The 19,776-nt window shown below is 46.3% G+C and overlaps 12 non-coding genes across 12 annotated transcripts; all 12 read left to right on the top strand.

The window, feature by feature from the left end:
* The first annotated feature begins 1,246 nt into the window (after window positions 1-1,246).
* LOC142272699 (U2 spliceosomal RNA) lies at window positions 1,247-1,437 on the top strand. Its single transcript, XR_012737516.1, has one exon. It is a non-coding gene; the product is annotated as a U2 spliceosomal RNA (small nuclear RNA).
* Window positions 1,438-2,824: 1,387 nt separating this feature from the next.
* On the top strand, window positions 2,825-3,015 carry LOC142272698 (U2 spliceosomal RNA). Its single transcript, XR_012737515.1, has one exon. It is a non-coding gene; the product is annotated as a U2 spliceosomal RNA (small nuclear RNA).
* Window positions 3,016-4,402: 1,387 nt separating this feature from the next.
* On the top strand, window positions 4,403-4,593 carry LOC142272697 (U2 spliceosomal RNA). The gene has a single exon (XR_012737514.1). It is a non-coding gene; the product is annotated as a U2 spliceosomal RNA (small nuclear RNA).
* Window positions 4,594-5,980: 1,387 nt separating this feature from the next.
* On the top strand, window positions 5,981-6,171 carry LOC142272696 (U2 spliceosomal RNA). Its single transcript, XR_012737513.1, has one exon. It is a non-coding gene; the product is annotated as a U2 spliceosomal RNA (small nuclear RNA).
* Window positions 6,172-7,558: 1,387 nt separating this feature from the next.
* On the top strand, window positions 7,559-7,749 carry LOC142272695 (U2 spliceosomal RNA). The gene has a single exon (XR_012737512.1). It is a non-coding gene; the product is annotated as a U2 spliceosomal RNA (small nuclear RNA).
* Window positions 7,750-9,136: 1,387 nt separating this feature from the next.
* LOC142272694 (U2 spliceosomal RNA) lies at window positions 9,137-9,327 on the top strand. Its single transcript, XR_012737511.1, has one exon. It is a non-coding gene; the product is annotated as a U2 spliceosomal RNA (small nuclear RNA).
* Window positions 9,328-10,714: 1,387 nt separating this feature from the next.
* LOC142272693 (U2 spliceosomal RNA) lies at window positions 10,715-10,905 on the top strand. Its single transcript, XR_012737510.1, has one exon. It is a non-coding gene; the product is annotated as a U2 spliceosomal RNA (small nuclear RNA).
* Window positions 10,906-12,292: 1,387 nt separating this feature from the next.
* LOC142272692 (U2 spliceosomal RNA) lies at window positions 12,293-12,483 on the top strand. The gene has a single exon (XR_012737509.1). It is a non-coding gene; the product is annotated as a U2 spliceosomal RNA (small nuclear RNA).
* A 1,387-nt stretch (window positions 12,484-13,870) lies between these two features.
* LOC142272690 (U2 spliceosomal RNA) lies at window positions 13,871-14,061 on the top strand. Its single transcript, XR_012737507.1, has one exon. It is a non-coding gene; the product is annotated as a U2 spliceosomal RNA (small nuclear RNA).
* A 1,387-nt stretch (window positions 14,062-15,448) lies between these two features.
* On the top strand, window positions 15,449-15,639 carry LOC142272688 (U2 spliceosomal RNA). The gene has a single exon (XR_012737506.1). It is a non-coding gene; the product is annotated as a U2 spliceosomal RNA (small nuclear RNA).
* A 1,387-nt stretch (window positions 15,640-17,026) lies between these two features.
* LOC142272687 (U2 spliceosomal RNA) lies at window positions 17,027-17,217 on the top strand. The gene has a single exon (XR_012737505.1). It is a non-coding gene; the product is annotated as a U2 spliceosomal RNA (small nuclear RNA).
* Window positions 17,218-18,604: 1,387 nt separating this feature from the next.
* On the top strand, window positions 18,605-18,795 carry LOC142272686 (U2 spliceosomal RNA). The gene has a single exon (XR_012737504.1). It is a non-coding gene; the product is annotated as a U2 spliceosomal RNA (small nuclear RNA).
* Window positions 18,796-19,776: the final 981 nt, after the last annotated feature.

Raw genomic sequence — 19,776 nt, 5'->3', positions numbered from 1 at the left:
CTTTCACACTTTTGACTTTCTTTATTCATCCAAATAGCAAACTCATCACCACTCAACCTGACCAACTCGGCTATGTCCCCGTGCTGCAGTTCTCTGTCTTATCTAGATCATTTGCAATTGAATGGAATAGATCCCTTTTGGACAAAGTGGATTCACCTGCTGCTGCAGTGACCACAGGTGTGATAACATCTAGAATTGGCATCTGGTGCGATCTCTCCGCTTCCACTCCAAAGAAAGTTACCTGTTTATTCCTATCATGCATTGGTTTTTGGGGTTTTCTTTGAGTAATGATGATCTCTTTAGTAGTCTGTTGGCGCCCTCTCCTGGAGGAATAGTTTGCTTGCTCTTGGACATTCTAAAAGAGAGGTCATGATAGACATTGAGCTTCTGAGCTCAATTGGGGACAGTCATGGGTGATGAATGTTTGCAACCTACTGCGAAGCCTCATACCGCAATATAAGGAACGTCAAATACTAAGAAAGGGCGGCCTATGAAAGAATTACTACTTTCAATAAGTACACTTAAACGGCTAATTGGGAATAGAAAAACTGTAAAAAGCCCTCTGAGAAAGCCCCCCTCTAACCTTTGATAGTAAGCTTTTCTGTAGTCTGCCTGTTGATGTATTTTCCGTTTGAACTGTGCACAACATGAAGAGACGGAACACTGGCGGCTTGTCACAATGCCCCCCGATGACATCACAATAGCGCTGCTGCCTAGAAAACAAGCTGCGCAGAAGAAGTTGTTCTTTGGGTGGGAGGGTGGGCTAGTGGAAGGAGGGGGCAATCTCTTTTTTTCCCGGGTGGTAGGGGGATGACAGGAGAAGGGAAGCGGGTGGTGAGAAAGGTACAGAGGGCAGGGTTTGGGGGCTGGGAAGGAAAGGGAAAAGATTAGGGTTTGGGGATGATGAAAGGGCTTTCTACGGGTAAGGATGGCAAAGGGTGGCAGTGACGGAAAGTCAGGCAACCTGTCCTGTCCGTCTTTTTGTATCGTGAATTGGAAAGACTGCAAGGGGGAGGGGAGTTGCTTGCGCCCTAAAGGAGGAGTTATTCAGATTCATTGCAGTGGGCGGCGGCTGCAAAACGCACCATTCTTCTTGTTTTGGCTCTGCAAAGCAGCCTTTTCAAGGGTTGGCTTGGGTGACAAAATGTCTTGTGTAGGCGTGGGTTTGTCTCCCTCTCGCTCTCTCTCCCTAAGATGTGTCCGGCATAGGCCAGGGTGCCACTCGAGGCCCAAACCAATTCTGGTTATCGCTTCTCGGCCTTTTGGCTAAGATCAAGTGTAGTATCTGTTCTTATCAGTTTAATATCTGATACGTCCCCTATCTGGGGACCATATATTAAATGGATTTTTAGAACAGGGAGATGGAAAAAGAGCTTGCTCTGTCCACTCCACGCATTGACCTGGTATTGCAGTACCTCCAGGAACGGTGCACCCCTTCTTAACCCAGTTTCCAAAAGCAGAACTCAATTCACCTGATTCATATTAGCCCGATTTAATGAATTGGAAGAAAGCATACGTCTTCATATGCACCTCAATTTGGCCCATTCACTTTTCACACTTCCTCCTTTTGTTTTTTATCTTTCACACTTTTGACTTTCTTTATTCATCCAAATAGCAAACTCATCACCACTCAACCTGACCAACTCGGCTATGTCCCCGTGCTGCAGTTCTCTGTCTTATCTAGATCATTTGCAATTGAATGGAATAGATCCCTTTTGGACAAAGTGGATTCACCTGCTGCTGCAGTGACCACAGGTGTGATAACATCTAGAATTGGCATCTGGTGCGATCTCTCCGCTTCCACTCCAAAGAAAGTTACCTGTTTATTCCTATCATGCATTGGTTTTTGGGGTTTTCTTTGAGTAATGATGATCTCTTTAGTAGTCTGTTGGCGCCCTCTCCTGGAGGAATAGTTTGCTTGCTCTTGGACATTCTAAAAGAGAGGTCATGATAGACATTGAGCTTCTGAGCTCAATTGGGGACAGTCATGGGTGATGAATGTTTGCAACCTACTGCGAAGCCTCATACCGCAATATAAGGAACGTCAAATACTAAGAAAGGGCGGCCTATGAAAGAATTACTACTTTCAATAAGTACACTTAAACGGCTAATTGGGAATAGAAAAACTGTAAAAAGCCCTCTGAGAAAGCCCCCCTCTAACCTTTGATAGTAAGCTTTTCTGTAGTCTGCCTGTTGATGTATTTTCCGTTTGAACTGTGCACAACATGAAGAGACGGAACACTGGCGGCTTGTCACAATGCCCCCCGATGACATCACAATAGCGCTGCTGCCTAGAAAACAAGCTGCGCAGAAGAAGTTGTTCTTTGGGTGGGAGGGTGGGCTAGTGGAAGGAGGGGGCAATCTCTTTTTTTCCCGGGTGGTAGGGGGATGACAGGAGAAGGGAAGCGGGTGGTGAGAAAGGTACAGAGGGCAGGGTTTGGGGGCTGGGAAGGAAAGGGAAAAGATTAGGGTTTGGGGATGATGAAAGGGCTTTCTACGGGTAAGGATGGCAAAGGGTGGCAGTGACGGAAAGTCAGGCAACCTGTCCTGTCCGTCTTTTTGTATCGTGAATTGGAAAGACTGCAAGGGGGAGGGGAGTTGCTTGCGCCCTAAAGGAGGAGTTATTCAGATTCATTGCAGTGGGCGGCGGCTGCAAAACGCACCATTCTTCTTGTTTTGGCTCTGCAAAGCAGCCTTTTCAAGGGTTGGCTTGGGTGACAAAATGTCTTGTGTAGGCGTGGGTTTGTCTCCCTCTCGCTCTCTCTCCCTAAGATGTGTCCGGCATAGGCCAGGGTGCCACTCGAGGCCCAAACCAATTCTGGTTATCGCTTCTCGGCCTTTTGGCTAAGATCAAGTGTAGTATCTGTTCTTATCAGTTTAATATCTGATACGTCCCCTATCTGGGGACCATATATTAAATGGATTTTTAGAACAGGGAGATGGAAAAAGAGCTTGCTCTGTCCACTCCACGCATTGACCTGGTATTGCAGTACCTCCAGGAACGGTGCACCCCTTCTTAACCCAGTTTCCAAAAGCAGAACTCAATTCACCTGATTCATATTAGCCCGATTTAATGAATTGGAAGAAAGCATACGTCTTCATATGCACCTCAATTTGGCCCATTCACTTTTCACACTTCCTCCTTTTGTTTTTTATCTTTCACACTTTTGACTTTCTTTATTCATCCAAATAGCAAACTCATCACCACTCAACCTGACCAACTCGGCTATGTCCCCGTGCTGCAGTTCTCTGTCTTATCTAGATCATTTGCAATTGAATGGAATAGATCCCTTTTGGACAAAGTGGATTCACCTGCTGCTGCAGTGACCACAGGTGTGATAACATCTAGAATTGGCATCTGGTGCGATCTCTCCGCTTCCACTCCAAAGAAAGTTACCTGTTTATTCCTATCATGCATTGGTTTTTGGGGTTTTCTTTGAGTAATGATGATCTCTTTAGTAGTCTGTTGGCGCCCTCTCCTGGAGGAATAGTTTGCTTGCTCTTGGACATTCTAAAAGAGAGGTCATGATAGACATTGAGCTTCTGAGCTCAATTGGGGACAGTCATGGGTGATGAATGTTTGCAACCTACTGCGAAGCCTCATACCGCAATATAAGGAACGTCAAATACTAAGAAAGGGCGGCCTATGAAAGAATTACTACTTTCAATAAGTACACTTAAACGGCTAATTGGGAATAGAAAAACTGTAAAAAGCCCTCTGAGAAAGCCCCCCTCTAACCTTTGATAGTAAGCTTTTCTGTAGTCTGCCTGTTGATGTATTTTCCGTTTGAACTGTGCACAACATGAAGAGACGGAACACTGGCGGCTTGTCACAATGCCCCCCGATGACATCACAATAGCGCTGCTGCCTAGAAAACAAGCTGCGCAGAAGAAGTTGTTCTTTGGGTGGGAGGGTGGGCTAGTGGAAGGAGGGGGCAATCTCTTTTTTTCCCGGGTGGTAGGGGGATGACAGGAGAAGGGAAGCGGGTGGTGAGAAAGGTACAGAGGGCAGGGTTTGGGGGCTGGGAAGGAAAGGGAAAAGATTAGGGTTTGGGGATGATGAAAGGGCTTTCTACGGGTAAGGATGGCAAAGGGTGGCAGTGACGGAAAGTCAGGCAACCTGTCCTGTCCGTCTTTTTGTATCGTGAATTGGAAAGACTGCAAGGGGGAGGGGAGTTGCTTGCGCCCTAAAGGAGGAGTTATTCAGATTCATTGCAGTGGGCGGCGGCTGCAAAACGCACCATTCTTCTTGTTTTGGCTCTGCAAAGCAGCCTTTTCAAGGGTTGGCTTGGGTGACAAAATGTCTTGTGTAGGCGTGGGTTTGTCTCCCTCTCGCTCTCTCTCCCTAAGATGTGTCCGGCATAGGCCAGGGTGCCACTCGAGGCCCAAACCAATTCTGGTTATCGCTTCTCGGCCTTTTGGCTAAGATCAAGTGTAGTATCTGTTCTTATCAGTTTAATATCTGATACGTCCCCTATCTGGGGACCATATATTAAATGGATTTTTAGAACAGGGAGATGGAAAAAGAGCTTGCTCTGTCCACTCCACGCATTGACCTGGTATTGCAGTACCTCCAGGAACGGTGCACCCCTTCTTAACCCAGTTTCCAAAAGCAGAACTCAATTCACCTGATTCATATTAGCCCGATTTAATGAATTGGAAGAAAGCATACGTCTTCATATGCACCTCAATTTGGCCCATTCACTTTTCACACTTCCTCCTTTTGTTTTTTATCTTTCACACTTTTGACTTTCTTTATTCATCCAAATAGCAAACTCATCACCACTCAACCTGACCAACTCGGCTATGTCCCCGTGCTGCAGTTCTCTGTCTTATCTAGATCATTTGCAATTGAATGGAATAGATCCCTTTTGGACAAAGTGGATTCTCCTGCTGCTGCAGTGACCACAGGTGTGATAACATCTAGAATTGGCATCTGGTGCGATCTCTCCGCTTCCACTCCAAAGAAAGTTACCTGTTTATTCCTATCATGCATTGGTTTTTGGGGTTTTCTTTGAGTAATGATGATCTCTTTAGTAGTCTGTTGGCGCCCTCTCCTGGAGGAATAGTTTGCTTGCTCTTGGACATTCTAAAAGAGAGGTCATGATAGACATTGAGCTTCTGAGCTCAATTGGGGACAGTCATGGGTGATGAATGTTTGCAACCTACTGCGAAGCCTCATACCGCAATATAAGGAACGTCAAATACTAAGAAAGGGCGGCCTATGAAAGAATTACTACTTTCAATAAGTACACTTAAACGGCTAATTGGGAATAGAAAAACTGTAAAAAGCCCTCTGAGAAAGCCCCCCTCTAACCTTTGATAGTAAGCTTTTCTGTAGTCTGCCTGTTGATGTATTTTCCGTTTGAACTGTGCACAACATGAAGAGACGGAACACTGGCGGCTTGTCACAATGCCCCCCGATGACATCACAATAGCGCTGCTGCCTAGAAAACAAGCTGCGCAGAAGAAGTTGTTCTTTGGGTGGGAGGGTGGGCTAGTGGAAGGAGGGGGCAATCTCTTTTTTTCCCGGGTGGTAGGGGGATGACAGGAGAAGGGAAGCGGGTGGTGAGAAAGGTACAGAGGGCAGGGTTTGGGGGCTGGGAAGGAAAGGGAAAAGATTAGGGTTTGGGGATGATGAAAGGGCTTTCTACGGGTAAGGATGGCAAAGGGTGGCAGTGACGGAAAGTCAGGCAACCTGTCCTGTCCGTCTTTTTGTATCGTGAATTGGAAAGACTGCAAGGGGGAGGGGAGTTGCTTGCGCCCTAAAGGAGGAGTTATTCAGATTCATTGCAGTGGGCGGCGGCTGCAAAACGCACCATTCTTCTTGTTTTGGCTCTGCAAAGCAGCCTTTTCAAGGGTTGGCTTGGGTGACAAAATGTCTTGTGTAGGCGTGGGTTTGTCTCCCTCTCGCTCTCTCTCCCTAAGATGTGTCCGGCATAGGCCAGGGTGCCACTCGAGGCCCAAACCAATTCTGGTTATCGCTTCTCGGCCTTTTGGCTAAGATCAAGTGTAGTATCTGTTCTTATCAGTTTAATATCTGATACGTCCCCTATCTGGGGACCATATATTAAATGGATTTTTAGAACAGGGAGATGGAAAAAGAGCTTGCTCTGTCCACTCCACGCATTGACCTGGTATTGCAGTACCTCCAGGAACGGTGCACCCCTTCTTAACCCAGTTTCCAAAAGCAGAACTCAATTCACCTGATTCATATTAGCCCGATTTAATGAATTGGAAGAAAGCATACGTCTTCATATGCACCTCAATTTGGCCCATTCACTTTTCACACTTCCTCCTTTTGTTTTTTATCTTTCACACTTTTGACTTTCTTTATTCATCCAAATAGCAAACTCATCACCACTCAACCTGACCAACTCGGCTATGTCCCCGTGCTGCAGTTCTCTGTCTTATCTAGATCATTTGCAATTGAATGGAATAGATCCCTTTTGGACAAAGTGGATTCACCTGCTGCTGCAGTGACCACAGGTGTGATAACATCTAGAATTGGCATCTGGTGCGATCTCTCCGCTTCCACTCCAAAGAAAGTTACCTGTTTATTCCTATCATGCATTGGTTTTTGGGGTTTTCTTTGAGTAATGATGATCTCTTTAGTAGTCTGTTGGCGCCCTCTCCTGGAGGAATAGTTTGCTTGCTCTTGGACATTCTAAAAGAGAGGTCATGATAGACATTGAGCTTCTGAGCTCAATTGGGGACAGTCATGGGTGATGAATGTTTGCAACCTACTGCGAAGCCTCATACCGCAATATAAGGAACGTCAAATACTAAGAAAGGGCGGCCTATGAAAGAATTACTACTTTCAATAAGTACACTTAAACGGCTAATTGGGAATAGAAAAACTGTAAAAAGCCCTCTGAGAAAGCCCCCCTCTAACCTTTGATAGTAAGCTTTTCTGTAGTCTGCCTGTTGATGTATTTTCCGTTTGAACTGTGCACAACATGAAGAGACGGAACACTGGCGGCTTGTCACAATGCCCCCCGATGACATCACAATAGCGCTGCTGCCTAGAAAACAAGCTGCGCAGAAGAAGTTGTTCTTTGGGTGGGAGGGTGGGCTAGTGGAAGGAGGGGGCAATCTCTTTTTTTCCCGGGTGGTAGGGGGATGACAGGAGAAGGGAAGCGGGTGGTGAGAAAGGTACAGAGGGCAGGGTTTGGGGGCTGGGAAGGAAAGGGAAAAGATTAGGGTTTGGGGATGATGAAAGGGCTTTCTACGGGTAAGGATGGCAAAGGGTGGCAGTGACGGAAAGTCAGGCAACCTGTCCTGTCCGTCTTTTTGTATCGTGAATTGGAAAGACTGCAAGGGGGAGGGGAGTTGCTTGCGCCCTAAAGGAGGAGTTATTCAGATTCATTGCAGTGGGCGGCGGCTGCAAAACGCACCATTCTTCTTGTTTTGGCTCTGCAAAGCAGCCTTTTCAAGGGTTGGCTTGGGTGACAAAATGTCTTGTGTAGGCGTGGGTTTGTCTCCCTCTCGCTCTCTCTCCCTAAGATGTGTCCGGCATAGGCCAGGGTGCCACTCGAGGCCCAAACCAATTCTGGTTATCGCTTCTCGGCCTTTTGGCTAAGATCAAGTGTAGTATCTGTTCTTATCAGTTTAATATCTGATACGTCCCCTATCTGGGGACCATATATTAAATGGATTTTTAGAACAGGGAGATGGAAAAAGAGCTTGCTCTGTCCACTCCACGCATTGACCTGGTATTGCAGTACCTCCAGGAACGGTGCACCCCTTCTTAACCCAGTTTCCAAAAGCAGAACTCAATTCACCTGATTCATATTAGCCCGATTTAATGAATTGGAAGAAAGCATACGTCTTCATATGCACCTCAATTTGGCCCATTCACTTTTCACACTTCCTCCTTTTGTTTTTTATCTTTCACACTTTTGACTTTCTTTATTCATCCAAATAGCAAACTCATCACCACTCAACCTGACCAACTCGGCTATGTCCCCGTGCTGCAGTTCTCTGTCTTATCTAGATCATTTGCAATTGAATGGAATAGATCCCTTTTGGACAAAGTGGATTCACCTGCTGCTGCAGTGACCACAGGTGTGATAACATCTAGAATTGGCATCTGGTGCGATCTCTCCGCTTCCACTCCAAAGAAAGTTACCTGTTTATTCCTATCATGCATTGGTTTTTGGGGTTTTCTTTGAGTAATGATGATCTCTTTAGTAGTCTGTTGGCGCCCTCTCCTGGAGGAATAGTTTGCTTGCTCTTGGACATTCTAAAAGAGAGGTCATGATAGACATTGAGCTTCTGAGCTCAATTGGGGACAGTCATGGGTGATGAATGTTTGCAACCTACTGCGAAGCCTCATACCGCAATATAAGGAACGTCAAATACTAAGAAAGGGCGGCCTATGAAAGAATTACTACTTTCAATAAGTACACTTAAACGGCTAATTGGGAATAGAAAAACTGTAAAAAGCCCTCTGAGAAAGCCCCCCTCTAACCTTTGATAGTAAGCTTTTCTGTAGTCTGCCTGTTGATGTATTTTCCGTTTGAACTGTGCACAACATGAAGAGACGGAACACTGGCGGCTTGTCACAATGCCCCCCGATGACATCACAATAGCGCTGCTGCCTAGAAAACAAGCTGCGCAGAAGAAGTTGTTCTTTGGGTGGGAGGGTGGGCTAGTGGAAGGAGGGGGCAATCTCTTTTTTTCCCGGGTGGTAGGGGGATGACAGGAGAAGGGAAGCGGGTGGTGAGAAAGGTACAGAGGGCAGGGTTTGGGGGCTGGGAAGGAAAGGGAAAAGATTAGGGTTTGGGGATGATGAAAGGGCTTTCTACGGGTAAGGATGGCAAAGGGTGGCAGTGACGGAAAGTCAGGCAACCTGTCCTGTCCGTCTTTTTGTATCGTGAATTGGAAAGACTGCAAGGGGGAGGGGAGTTGCTTGCGCCCTAAAGGAGGAGTTATTCAGATTCATTGCAGTGGGCGGCGGCTGCAAAACGCACCATTCTTCTTGTTTTGGCTCTGCAAAGCAGCCTTTTCAAGGGTTGGCTTGGGTGACAAAATGTCTTGTGTAGGCGTGGGTTTGTCTCCCTCTCGCTCTCTCTCCCTAAGATGTGTCCGGCATAGGCCAGGGTGCCACTCGAGGCCCAAACCAATTCTGGTTATCGCTTCTCGGCCTTTTGGCTAAGATCAAGTGTAGTATCTGTTCTTATCAGTTTAATATCTGATACGTCCCCTATCTGGGGACCATATATTAAATGGATTTTTAGAACAGGGAGATGGAAAAAGAGCTTGCTCTGTCCACTCCACGCATTGACCTGGTATTGCAGTACCTCCAGGAACGGTGCACCCCTTCTTAACCCAGTTTCCAAAAGCAGAACTCAATTCACCTGATTCATATTAGCCCGATTTAATGAATTGGAAGAAAGCATACGTCTTCATATGCACCTCAATTTGGCCCATTCACTTTTCACACTTCCTCCTTTTGTTTTTTATCTTTCACACTTTTGACTTTCTTTATTCATCCAAATAGCAAACTCATCACCACTCAACCTGACCAACTCGGCTATGTCCCCGTGCTGCAGTTCTCTGTCTTATCTAGATCATTTGCAATTGAATGGAATAGATCCCTTTTGGACAAAGTGGATTCACCTGCTGCTGCAGTGACCACAGGTGTGATAACATCTAGAATTGGCATCTGGTGCGATCTCTCCGCTTCCACTCCAAAGAAAGTTACCTGTTTATTCCTATCATGCATTGGTTTTTGGGGTTTTCTTTGAGTAATGATGATCTCTTTAGTAGTCTGTTGGCGCCCTCTCCTGGAGGAATAGTTTGCTTGCTCTTGGACATTCTAAAAGAGAGGTCATGATAGACATTGAGCTTCTGAGCTCAATTGGGGACAGTCATGGGTGATGAATGTTTGCAACCTACTGCGAAGCCTCATACCGCAATATAAGGAACGTCAAATACTAAGAAAGGGCGGCCTATGAAAGAATTACTACTTTCAATAAGTACACTTAAACGGCTAATTGGGAATAGAAAAACTGTAAAAAGCCCTCTGAGAAAGCCCCCCTCTAACCTTTGATAGTAAGCTTTTCTGTAGTCTGCCTGTTGATGTATTTTCCGTTTGAACTGTGCACAACATGAAGAGACGGAACACTGGCGGCTTGTCACAATGCCCCCCGATGACATCACAATAGCGCTGCTGCCTAGAAAACAAGCTGCGCAGAAGAAGTTGTTCTTTGGGTGGGAGGGTGGGCTAGTGGAAGGAGGGGGCAATCTCTTTTTTTCCCGGGTGGTAGGGGGATGACAGGAGAAGGGAAGCGGGTGGTGAGAAAGGTACAGAGGGCAGGGTTTGGGGGCTGGGAAGGAAAGGGAAAAGATTAGGGTTTGGGGATGATGAAAGGGCTTTCTACGGGTAAGGATGGCAAAGGGTGGCAGTGACGGAAAGTCAGGCAACCTGTCCTGTCCGTCTTTTTGTATCGTGAATTGGAAAGACTGCAAGGGGGAGGGGAGTTGCTTGCGCCCTAAAGGAGGAGTTATTCAGATTCATTGCAGTGGGCGGCGGCTGCAAAACGCACCATTCTTCTTGTTTTGGCTCTGCAAAGCAGCCTTTTCAAGGGTTGGCTTGGGTGACAAAATGTCTTGTGTAGGCGTGGGTTTGTCTCCCTCTCGCTCTCTCTCCCTAAGATGTGTCCGGCATAGGCCAGGGTGCCACTCGAGGCCCAAACCAATTCTGGTTATCGCTTCTCGGCCTTTTGGCTAAGATCAAGTGTAGTATCTGTTCTTATCAGTTTAATATCTGATACGTCCCCTATCTGGGGACCATATATTAAATGGATTTTTAGAACAGGGAGATGGAAAAAGAGCTTGCTCTGTCCACTCCACGCATTGACCTGGTATTGCAGTACCTCCAGGAACGGTGCACCCCTTCTTAACCCAGTTTCCAAAAGCAGAACTCAATTCACCTGATTCATATTAGCCCGATTTAATGAATTGGAAGAAAGCATACGTCTTCATATGCACCTCAATTTGGCCCATTCACTTTTCACACTTCCTCCTTTTGTTTTTTATCTTTCACACTTTTGACTTTCTTTATTCATCCAAATAGCAAACTCATCACCACTCAACCTGACCAACTCGGCTATGTCCCCGTGCTGCAGTTCTCTGTCTTATCTAGATCATTTGCAATTGAATGGAATAGATCCCTTTTGGACAAAGTGGATTCACCTGCTGCTGCAGTGACCACAGGTGTGATAACATCTAGAATTGGCATCTGGTGCGATCTCTCCGCTTCCACTCCAAAGAAAGTTACCTGTTTATTCCTATCATGCATTGGTTTTTGGGGTTTTCTTTGAGTAATGATGATCTCTTTAGTAGTCTGTTGGCGCCCTCTCCTGGAGGAATAGTTTGCTTGCTCTTGGACATTCTAAAAGAGAGGTCATGATAGACATTGAGCTTCTGAGCTCAATTGGGGACAGTCATGGGTGATGAATGTTTGCAACCTACTGCGAAGCCTCATACCGCAATATAAGGAACGTCAAATACTAAGAAAGGGCGGCCTATGAAAGAATTACTACTTTCAATAAGTACACTTAAACGGCTAATTGGGAATAGAAAAACTGTAAAAAGCCCTCTGAGAAAGCCCCCCTCTAACCTTTGATAGTAAGCTTTTCTGTAGTCTGCCTGTTGATGTATTTTCCGTTTGAACTGTGCACAACATGAAGAGACGGAACACTGGCGGCTTGTCACAATGCCCCCCGATGACATCACAATAGCGCTGCTGCCTAGAAAACAAGCTGCGCAGAAGAAGTTGTTCTTTGGGTGGGAGGGTGGGCTAGTGGAAGGAGGGGGCAATCTCTTTTTTTCCCGGGTGGTAGGGGGATGACAGGAGAAGGGAAGCGGGTGGTGAGAAAGGTACAGAGGGCAGGGTTTGGGGGCTGGGAAGGAAAGGGAAAAGATTAGGGTTTGGGGATGATGAAAGGGCTTTCTACGGGTAAGGATGGCAAAGGGTGGCAGTGACGGAAAGTCAGGCAACCTGTCCTGTCCGTCTTTTTGTATCGTGAATTGGAAAGACTGCAAGGGGGAGGGGAGTTGCTTGCGCCCTAAAGGAGGAGTTATTCAGATTCATTGCAGTGGGCGGCGGCTGCAAAACGCACCATTCTTCTTGTTTTGGCTCTGCAAAGCAGCCTTTTCAAGGGTTGGCTTGGGTGACAAAATGTCTTGTGTAGGCGTGGGTTTGTCTCCCTCTCGCTCTCTCTCCCTAAGATGTGTCCGGCATAGGCCAGGGTGCCACTCGAGGCCCAAACCAATTCTGGTTATCGCTTCTCGGCCTTTTGGCTAAGATCAAGTGTAGTATCTGTTCTTATCAGTTTAATATCTGATACGTCCCCTATCTGGGGACCATATATTAAATGGATTTTTAGAACAGGGAGATGGAAAAAGAGCTTGCTCTGTCCACTCCACGCATTGACCTGGTATTGCAGTACCTCCAGGAACGGTGCACCCCTTCTTAACCCAGTTTCCAAAAGCAGAACTCAATTCACCTGATTCATATTAGCCCGATTTAATGAATTGGAAGAAAGCATACGTCTTCATATGCACCTCAATTTGGCCCATTCACTTTTCACACTTCCTCCTTTTGTTTTTTATCTTTCACACTTTTGACTTTCTTTATTCATCCAAATAGCAAACTCATCACCACTCAACCTGACCAACTCGGCTATGTCCCCGTGCTGCAGTTCTCTGTCTTATCTAGATCATTTGCAATTGAATGGAATAGATCCCTTTTGGACAAAGTGGATTCACCTGCTGCTGCAGTGACCACAGGTGTGATAACATCTAGAATTGGCATCTGGTGCGATCTCTCCGCTTCCACTCCAAAGAAAGTTACCTGTTTATTCCTATCATGCATTGGTTTTTGGGGTTTTCTTTGAGTAATGATGATCTCTTTAGTAGTCTGTTGGCGCCCTCTCCTGGAGGAATAGTTTGCTTGCTCTTGGACATTCTAAAAGAGAGGTCATGATAGACATTGAGCTTCTGAGCTCAATTGGGGACAGTCATGGGTGATGAATGTTTGCAACCTACTGCGAAGCCTCATACCGCAATATAAGGAACGTCAAATACTAAGAAAGGGCGGCCTATGAAAGAATTACTACTTTCAATAAGTACACTTAAACGGCTAATTGGGAATAGAAAAACTGTAAAAAGCCCTCTGAGAAAGCCCCCCTCTAACCTTTGATAGTAAGCTTTTCTGTAGTCTGCCTGTTGATGTATTTTCCGTTTGAACTGTGCACAACATGAAGAGACGGAACACTGGCGGCTTGTCACAATGCCCCCCGATGACATCACAATAGCGCTGCTGCCTAGAAAACAAGCTGCGCAGAAGAAGTTGTTCTTTGGGTGGGAGGGTGGGCTAGTGGAAGGAGGGGGCAATCTCTTTTTTTCCCGGGTGGTAGGGGGATGACAGGAGAAGGGAAGCGGGTGGTGAGAAAGGTACAGAGGGCAGGGTTTGGGGGCTGGGAAGGAAAGGGAAAAGATTAGGGTTTGGGGATGATGAAAGGGCTTTCTACGGGTAAGGATGGCAAAGGGTGGCAGTGACGGAAAGTCAGGCAACCTGTCCTGTCCGTCTTTTTGTATCGTGAATTGGAAAGACTGCAAGGGGGAGGGGAGTTGCTTGCGCCCTAAAGGAGGAGTTATTCAGATTCATTGCAGTGGGCGGCGGCTGCAAAACGCACCATTCTTCTTGTTTTGGCTCTGCAAAGCAGCCTTTTCAAGGGTTGGCTTGGGTGACAAAATGTCTTGTGTAGGCGTGGGTTTGTCTCCCTCTCGCTCTCTCTCCCTAAGATGTGTCCGGCATAGGCCAGGGTGCCACTCGAGGCCCAAACCAATTCTGGTTATCGCTTCTCGGCCTTTTGGCTAAGATCAAGTGTAGTATCTGTTCTTATCAGTTTAATATCTGATACGTCCCCTATCTGGGGACCATATATTAAATGGATTTTTAGAACAGGGAGATGGAAAAAGAGCTTGCTCTGTCCACTCCACGCATTGACCTGGTATTGCAGTACCTCCAGGAACGGTGCACCCCTTCTTAACCCAGTTTCCAAAAGCAGAACTCAATTCACCTGATTCATATTAGCCCGATTTAATGAATTGGAAGAAAGCATACGTCTTCATATGCACCTCAATTTGGCCCATTCACTTTTCACACTTCCTCCTTTTGTTTTTTATCTTTCACACTTTTGACTTTCTTTATTCATCCAAATAGCAAACTCATCACCACTCAACCTGACCAACTCGGCTATGTCCCCGTGCTGCAGTTCTCTGTCTTATCTAGATCATTTGCAATTGAATGGAATAGATCCCTTTTGGACAAAGTGGATTCACCTGCTGCTGCAGTGACCACAGGTGTGATAACATCTAGAATTGGCATCTGGTGCGATCTCTCCGCTTCCACTCCAAAGAAAGTTACCTGTTTATTCCTATCATGCATTGGTTTTTGGGGTTTTCTTTGAGTAATGATGATCTCTTTAGTAGTCTGTTGGCGCCCTCTCCTGGAGGAATAGTTTGCTTGCTCTTGGACATTCTAAAAGAGAGGTCATGATAGACATTGAGCTTCTGAGCTCAATTGGGGACAGTCATGGGTGATGAATGTTTGCAACCTACTGCGAAGCCTCATACCGCAATATAAGGAACGTCAAATACTAAGAAAGGGCGGCCTATGAAAGAATTACTACTTTCAATAAGTACACTTAAACGGCTAATTGGGAATAGAAAAACTGTAAAAAGCCCTCTGAGAAAGCCCCCCTCTAACCTTTGATAGTAAGCTTTTCTGTAGTCTGCCTGTTGATGTATTTTCCGTTTGAACTGTGCACAACATGAAGAGACGGAACACTGGCGGCTTGTCACAATGCCCCCCGATGACATCACAATAGCGCTGCTGCCTAGAAAACAAGCTGCGCAGAAGAAGTTGTTCTTTGGGTGGGAGGGTGGGCTAGTGGAAGGAGGGGGCAATCTCTTTTTTTCCCGGGTGGTAGGGGGATGACAGGAGAAGGGAAGCGGGTGGTGAGAAAGGTACAGAGGGCAGGGTTTGGGGGCTGGGAAGGAAAGGGAAAAGATTAGGGTTTGGGGATGATGAAAGGGCTTTCTACGGGTAAGGATGGCAAAGGGTGGCAGTGACGGAAAGTCAGGCAACCTGTCCTGTCCGTCTTTTTGTATCGTGAATTGGAAAGACTGCAAGGGGGAGGGGAGTTGCTTGCGCCCTAAAGGAGGAGTTATTCAGATTCATTGCAGTGGGCGGCGGCTGCAAAACGCACCATTCTTCTTGTTTTGGCTCTGCAAAGCAGCCTTTTCAAGGGTTGGCTTGGGTGACAAAATGTCTTGTGTAGGCGTGGGTTTGTCTCCCTCTCGCTCTCTCTCCCTAAGATGTGTCCGGCATAGGCCAGGGTGCCACTCGAGGCCCAAACCAATTCTGGTTATCGCTTCTCGGCCTTTTGGCTAAGATCAAGTGTAGTATCTGTTCTTATCAGTTTAATATCTGATACGTCCCCTATCTGGGGACCATATATTAAATGGATTTTTAGAACAGGGAGATGGAAAAAGAGCTTGCTCTGTCCACTCCACGCATTGACCTGGTATTGCAGTACCTCCAGGAACGGTGCACCCCTTCTTAACCCAGTTTCCAAAAGCAGAACTCAATTCACCTGATTCATATTAGCCCGATTTAATGAATTGGAAGAAAGCATACGTCTTCATATGCACCTCAATTTGGCCCATTCACTTTTCACACTTCCTCCTTTTGTTTTTTATCTTTCACACTTTTGACTTTCTTTATTCATCCAAATAGCAAACTCATCACCACTCAACCTGACCAACTCGGCTATGTCCCCGTGCTGCAGTTCTCTGTCTTATCTAGATCATTTGCAATTGAATGGAATAGATCCCTTTTGGACAAAGTGGATTCACCTGCTGCTGCAGTGACCACAGGTGTGATAACATCTAGAATTGGCATCTGGTGCGATCTCTCCGCTTCCACTCCAAAGAAAGTTACCTGTTTATTCCTATCATGCATTGGTTTTTGGGGTTTTCTTTGAGTAATGATGATCTCTTTAGTAGTCTGTTGGCGCCCTCTCCTGGAGGAATAGTTTGCTTGCTCTTGGACATTCTAAAAGAGAGGTCATGATAGACATTGAGCTTCTGAGCTCAATTGGGGACAGTCATGGGTGATGAATGTTTGCAACCTACTGCGAAGCCTCATACCGCAATATAAGGAACGTCAAATACTAAGAAAGGGCGGCCTATGAAAGAATTACTACTTTCAATAAGTACACTTAAACGGCTAATTGGGAATAGAAAAACTGTAAAAAGCCCTCTGAGAAAGCCCCCCTCTAACCTTTGATAGTAAGCTTTTCTGTAGTCTGCCTGTTGATGTATTTTCCGTTTGAACTGTGCACAACATGAAGAGACGGAACACTGGCGGCTTGTCACAATGCCCCCCGATGACATCACAATAGCGCTGCTGCCTAGAAAACAAGCTGCGCAGAAGAAGTTGTTCTTTGGGTGGGAGGGTGGGCTAGTGGAAGGAGGGGGCAATCTCTTTTTTTCCCGGGTGGTAGGGGGATGACAGGAGAAGGGAAGCGGGTGGTGAGAAAGGTACAGAGGGCAGGGTTTGGGGGCTGGGAAGGAAAGGGAAAAGATTAGGGTTTGGGGATGATGAAAGGGCTTTCTACGGGTAAGGATGGCAAAGGGTGGCAGTGACGGAAAGTCAGGCAACCTGTCCTGTCCGTCTTTTTGTATCGTGAATTGGAAAGACTGCAAGGGGGAGGGGAGTTGCTTGCGCCCTAAAGGAGGAGTTATTCAGATTCATTGCAGTGGGCGGCGGCTGCAAAACGCACCATTCTTCTTGTTTTGGCTCTGCAAAGCAGCCTTTTCAAGGGTTGGCTTGGGTGACAAAATGTCTTGTGTAGGCGTGGGTTTGTCTCCCTCTCGCTCTCTCTCCCTAAGATGTGTCCGGCATAGGCCAGGGTGCCACTCGAGGCCCAAACCAATTCTGGTTATCGCTTCTCGGCCTTTTGGCTAAGATCAAGTGTAGTATCTGTTCTTATCAGTTTAATATCTGATACGTCCCCTATCTGGGGACCATATATTAAATGGATTTTTAGAACAGGGAGATGGAAAAAGAGCTTGCTCTGTCCACTCCACGCATTGACCTGGTATTGCAGTACCTCCAGGAACGGTGCACCCCTTCTTAACCCAGTTTCCAAAAGCAGAACTCAATTCACCTGATTCATATTAGCCCGATTTAATGAATTGGAAGAAAGCATACGTCTTCATATGCACCTCAATTTGGCCCATTCACTTTTCACACTTCCTCCTTTTGTTTTTTATCTTTCACACTTTTGACTTTCTTTATTCATCCAAATAGCAAACTCATCACCACTCAACCTGACCAACTCGGCTATGTCCCCGTGCTGCAGTTCTCTGTCTTATCTAGATCATTTGCAATTGAATGGAATAGATCCCTTTTGGACAAAGTGGATTCACCTGCTGCTGCAGTGACCACAGGTGTGATAACATCTAGAATTGGCATCTGGTGCGATCTCTCCGCTTCCACTCCAAAGAAAGTTACCTGTTTATTCCTATCATGCATTGGTTTTTGGGGTTTTCTTTGAGTAATGATGATCTCTTTAGTAGTCTGTTGGCGCCCTCTCCTGGAGGAATAGTTTGCTTGCTCTTGGACATTCTAAAAGAGAGGTCATGATAGACATTGAGCTTCTGAGCTCAATTGGGGACAGTCATGGGTGATGAATGTTTGCAACCTACTGCGAAGCCTCATACCGCAATATAAGGAACGTCAAATACTAAGAAAGGGCGGCCTATGAAAGAATTACTACTTTCAATAAGTACACTTAAACGGCTAATTGGGAATAGAAAAACTGTAAAAAGCCCTCTGAGAAAGCCCCCCTCTAACCTTTGATAGTAAGCTTTTCTGTAGTCTGCCTGTTGATGTATTTTCCGTTTGAACTGTGCACAACATGAAGAGACGGAACACTGGCGGCTTGTCACAATGCCCCCCGATGACATCACAATAGCGCTGCTGCCTAGAAAACAAGCTGCGCAGAAGAAGTTGTTCTTTGGGTGGGAGGGTGGGCTAGTGGAAGGAGGGGGCAATCTCTTTTTTTCCCGGGTGGTAGGGGGATGACAGGAGAAGGGAAGCGGGTGGTGAGAAAGGTACAGAGGGCAGGGTTTGGGGGCTGGGAAGGAAAGGGAAAAGATTAGGGTTTGGGGATGATGAAAGGGCTTTCTACGGGTAAGGATGGCAAAGGGTGGCAGTGACGGAAAGTCAGGCAACCTGTCCTGTCCGTCTTTTTGTATCGTGAATTGGAAAGACTGCAAGGGGGAGGGGAGTTGCTTGCGCCCTAAAGGAGGAGTTATTCAGATTCATTGCAGTGGGCGGCGGCTGCAAAACGCACCATTCTTCTTGTTTTGGCTCTGCAAAGCAGCCTTTTCAAGGGTTGGCTTGGGTGACAAAATGTCTTGTGTAGGCGTGGGTTTGTCTCCCTCTCGCTCTCTCTCCCTAAGATGTGTCCGGCATAGGCCAGGGTGCCACTCGAGGCCCAAACCAATTCTGGTTATCGCTTCTCGGCCTTTTGGCTAAGATCAAGTGTAGTATCTGTTCTTATCAGTTTAATATCTGATACGTCCCCTATCTGGGGACCATATATTAAATGGATTTTTAGAACAGGGAGATGGAAAAAGAGCTTGCTCTGTCCACTCCACGCATTGACCTGGTATTGCAGTACCTCCAGGAACGGTGCACCCCTTCTTAACCCAGTTTCCAAAAGCAGAACTCAATTCACCTGATTCATATTAGCCCGATTTAATGAATTGGAAGAAAGCATACGTCTTCATATGCACCTCAATTTGGCCCATTCACTTTTCACACTTCCTCCTTTTGTTTTTTATCTTTCACACTTTTGACTTTCTTTATTCATCCAAATAGCAAACTCATCACCACTCAACCTGACCAACTCGGCTATGTCCCCGTGCTGCAGTTCTCTGTCTTATCTAGATCATTTGCAATTGAATGGAATAGATCCCTTTTGGACAAAGTGGATTCACCTGCTGCTGCAGTGACCACAGGTGTGATAACATCTAGAATTGGCATCTGGTGCGATCTCTCCGCTTCCACTCCAAAGAAAGTTACCTGTTTATTCCTATCATGCATTGGTTTTTGGGGTTTTCTTTGAGTAATGATGATCTCTTTAGTAGTCTGTTGGCGCCCTCTCCTGGAGGAATAGTTTGCTTGCTCTTGGACATTCTAAAAGAGAGGTCATGATAGACATTGAGCTTCTGAGCTCAATTGGGGACAGTCATGGGTGATGAATGTTTGCAACCTACTGCGAAGCCTCATACCGCAATATAAGGAACGTCAAATACTAAGAAAGGGCGGCCTATGAAAGAATTACTACTTTCAATAAGTACACTTAAACGGCTAATTGGGAATAGAAAAACTGTAAAAAGCCCTCTGAGAAAGCCCCCCTCTAACCTTTGATAGTAAGCTTTTCTGTAGTCTGCCTGTTGATGTATTTTCCGTTTGAACTGTGCACAACATGAAGAGACGGAACACTGGCGGCTTGTCACAATGCCCCCCGATGACATCACAATAGCGCTGCTGCCTAGAAAACAAGCTGCGCAGAAGAAGTTGTTCTTTGGGTGGGAGGGTGGGCTAGTGGAAGGAGGGGGCAATCTCTTTTTTTCCCGGGTGGTAGGGGGATGACAGGAGAAGGGAAGCGGGTGGTGAGA

The sequence above is a fragment of the Anomaloglossus baeobatrachus genome, unplaced genomic scaffold, assembly GCF_048569485.1.
Source record: "Anomaloglossus baeobatrachus isolate aAnoBae1 unplaced genomic scaffold, aAnoBae1.hap1 Scaffold_3544, whole genome shotgun sequence".
Lineage (NCBI taxonomy): Eukaryota > Metazoa > Chordata > Amphibia > Anura > Aromobatidae > Anomaloglossus > Anomaloglossus baeobatrachus.
Note: the sequence above shows the minus strand (reverse complement) of the source record. Positions and strands in the feature narration are given on the sequence as shown.